Source organism: Sorex fumeus, unplaced genomic scaffold (genome assembly GCF_029834395.1).
Source record: "Sorex fumeus unplaced genomic scaffold, SorFum_2.1 ptg000020l, whole genome shotgun sequence".
Lineage (NCBI taxonomy): Eukaryota > Metazoa > Chordata > Mammalia > Eulipotyphla > Soricidae > Sorex > Sorex fumeus.
Window position 1 is genome coordinate 14542971 of NW_026606077.1, and position 4145 is coordinate 14547115.

A 4145-nucleotide genomic window follows, 5' to 3' on the forward strand; every position below is an offset into this window, starting at 1 on the left:
CTGGGACATGGGGACTCACAGATCACTGCCTCAGTCATAGTCAGGAGCAGCCAAACTCAAAGCCCAAAGCCCAAAATACCTTTTATTTTCACACCCACATGCATACCCACAAATACATACATACACACATACAATCACACACCCATATTTACACGTAAGTCACATACCACAGATTCACATACTTATACACACGATCACATATACACAGTCACATGCACAGCAGACTCACATATACTCCCTCACCGACATATAAAGAAGCATGCATGAGCGCACACACACACACACAACACACACACACACACACACGTGTGCTCGCGCGACCATCGGGCCACCCCCTCCCAGGCAGGGACATGGAGTCCTGGGGGCAGGACACTCAAATCATCGAAGAAGTTTGGGGCGAGGAAAGGGATGTAGCCCTGGGGTCCCAGGCAGCCCCTCAAACCATGGGGGGCAGGGAAGTAAGGAGGCTCAGGACCCCGGACAGGACATAGCCTATCTGGGGCTGTCCCCAGCCAGCACAGCTCACTCCCCTCCCCGCTCTGCTGAGGGCTCTGGAAACACCCCCTCCCCCATACAGGGCAGGGGGAAGGAGAAATGCCACCAGCCCGACTGGGTCCAGCCCGGGCCCCAAAGGCACTCCCACTTGGCGTGGCCTCCTGGGCACCCCAGGAAGGGCCTGTGCACCCCTCCCCCTTTCGTGGGAGAGAAGGGCCCCCTCGCAGGTGGCAGCTGGGGCGGGTGCGGGGAGCTGAGAGGTTATTGTTAGGACAGTCGCCATGGCAACAGGCAGCGCATCTGTGGAGCCGACAGTGCGGAACACGGTCTCCCAGGGAGCTGCGGCCGGCCTGCGGGCAGGGCTATGACAGGCCGGCAGGATGAGCCCTCTGCCACCTTCTCCAGGACGGCACCTGCCCTGAAGAGCGAGTGTGACCCAGAGGGCACAGACCCCCCAGGGAGCCGGAACTAGGGGCTGTGGCGACCTCGGGTGCAGTGGGGGGGTGGGGGGTGCTTTCTGCTCATTCCTTATGGGAGGGAGGTTTCCAGGGGGCGCCGGGGGGTCTGTAAGGGCTCTGTGAACCTCTGCCTGCACCATCCATTTCCAGTGCTCCTGCCTGGGACATGGAACATGCCCGCCGGTGGCAGGCGTGCAGGAGGAGGCTGGCAGCACTGACTAAAGATGACGTGATGGGGGGGTGGAGGGAGAACATGGCGAGGAGGGAGCTTACCTTGCAAGCCACCCACCCAGGTTCATCCCCGGTCCCCCCTTTGGTCCCCAGAGCCCTTCCAGGAGTGATTCCTGAGTACAGAGCTAGGAGTAACATTGTGCCCCCCAAAATAGTGGCCCCTGGGCTCCCTGAGCACTGTCTGGTTGGCCCCATATATATATAACAATGATAGCGATGTCCCAACAAGGCACTGACCGTGGTGATGATGATAGTGTTGGCTCTTAGATACAACCTCCAAGGCACTCACGGCCTGCCGGTGATAGCACAGAGGCCCGACACGTACCTCTTCAGAGGTTATATTAGAGTTACAATATAAGCCACATAGCAACCTTACAAGATGAATGGGGAAACCAAGGCTCTGGGAAGGTTCTGGAACTGAAAAAAGGATCCTTTCTAAAATTATCTTTCGGTGTTTGGACCGCACAGTGTGCTCAGGGATCACTCCTGGTGGTGTTGGGGGTTGAACCCGTGTCAGCCACAGCAAGGCTTGGTCCCTGAGTGCACTAGCTCTGCAGGCCTCGACCCTGAACACCAGTCCTGGGGAGCAGAACCAGTGTTGGCCCCCAGAACCCCCAACTGATGGCTCTGTCCTTGACCACTTTCTGCTGCCTGGGTGGCCTTCGGCCTTGTCCATGTGGTCACTATATGCCAATTGTGTGCCCAACTGTGTCCAGGCATCAGGCCACACCAGGGAATGAGATGGCAGCTATCTCCATAGGGTTTATGATCAGGATCGATGGGTGACAAGACTTGAAGCAAAAGGATTTGCTAGGAAGTATGGCGCAGGGTGGCCACATCCGACTGAGTGCCCAGCTGAATCACAGAGATGCCAGTCGTAAGGCGATGAGGGAAAGGGAGGAAGAACAGCAAGACACAGGGACTGGGGCTGGAGTTCACTGGTCACTGTCACTGCTATCCCGTTAATCACTTATTACTCGAGCGGGCTCCAGTAGCGTCTCCACTTGTCCCAGCCCTGAGATTTTAGCATTGTAAACTTGATGCTCTCTCTCCACGGATGCAGCATGCCAGCTGGATGTCCTTGGGCATAATGGTGACGCGCTTGGTGGGGAATGTGCAGAGGTTGGTGTTCTCAAAGAGCCCCACCAGGGAGGCCTTGTACGCCTCCTTCAGCACCGTGACAGCCGAGCACTGGGAATGCAGGTCAGTCTTGAAGTCCTGTGCGATCTCGCACACCAGCCGCTGGAACGGCAGCTGGCAGATCTCGTGTGGCGTCACAGTGTCAGTATGTTTACTGGCATGTTTAAGAAATCAGGAAGCGGGGCCAAAGTACAGCAGGAAGGGCACTTGCCTACCCAGCACCCCACGTGGCCCCCTGAGCCCACCAGGAGTGACCCCTGAGTGCAGAGTAAGTCCTGAGCACAGCCAGATGTGGCCCAAAAACAAATTTGTGAAAGAAAGACATGAAGAAAGCAGAGAGTGGCAAAGGCCCTACCACACCACTCATCCACACGTTTCACACCTCCAGAGAACCCTGAGCCCCTCGGAGACTAGTCAGGAGCGCTCACACTGGCCAGCAGCCCAGGGAACACGGGCAGTGTCCCCAGGCCTCCACAGCCCAGTTCAGGGAGCTGAGGATGGAGATGCCGTCCCAGACCACCTTCCTTGCTAGGCTCTGAGGCCACTGTCTGGAAGTGACATACTCTGGGGGCAGAGGGGCTCAGGGCCACCAGGCCAGGCCTCAGCTCTGCTCCAACTCCCTCTCCTGTGCTGCTCGCAGGCCCTCCCGGACCACCAGGCAGTGCCACTTCCTGTCGAGCTGCATTTGGCTGGACTCTAAACACATGGCTGCACAGGATGCGGGGAAAGGCCCTGAGACCGACTGGTGGATGTGTGTCCTGTGTACCCAGGTGGTGTTTGCTGCCTTGCCAGTGCACGTTCCCATCATTTCTGTAGGTCGCAGTCCAAAAGAACCAACATATGAGATGTGAGTAGATGCATCTCAGAGATCTAATTCTAACTCCTTAGGAGTTAGTTCTTGCTTTGTGACAGAAGCTGACAACTAAAATGCTAGTTCAGGATGTGCTGCACTGACAGATACACTGTCGGGGACATGGCGCAGATATGGGAAGTCCACTTTGGAAGAACTCTGGCAATTTTCTATAAAGTCAAACAGAGACTTTTTGTATCGCTCACTAATTCTTCTCTTAGGGTTTTACCCAAAGAAATAAAAATATATGTCAAAAAAGCTTATAGATGTATCACATTTGCTGAAACTGGAAACATGATAGCTGATACATGAATGCCCATGGTTAGGAGAATAGGCCAACACTTTGGGTGTATGAAAAAGATAGGAGAACCACTGGCATGCTCGGTCAGGTGAATATCTCGGAATTAAAACTGAACAAGAGGACACGAACTGCGTGATTCCATGTCTACAAAATTTTAAAACAAATCCATAATACAAAAATTAGACTATAGTAATGAAAACAGTGTGATACTGGAATAAAGACAGACTCTCAGACCAATGGACTAAAATTGAAAACCCAGATATTTAAGCATCACATTTATGGACAGTAATCTATGACCCAGTATGTGGGCGTTACACCCACCAACTGCCCCCCAGCGCCGTGTAATCCCATCAACGGCCAAGACCCAGAGACTATAAAACCCAGCTCCTGGAAGCTGGGTACTGGGAACGTAAGGTGGAACAAGGGAAGTCTCTTCAACAAATGTGCTGGGCAGGCACTTGCCTTGCACATGGCAACCCGGGTTCAATCCTCAGCATCCCATATGGTCCCCCAAGCACCACCAGGATGATTCCTGAGTGCAGAGTCAGGAGTAACCTTGAGCATCTCTGGGTGTGGCACACACACACACACACACACACACACACACACACACACACACACACACGTTATGGCTTGTCACAGTCAAAAACATCACTATCACTGTCATCCT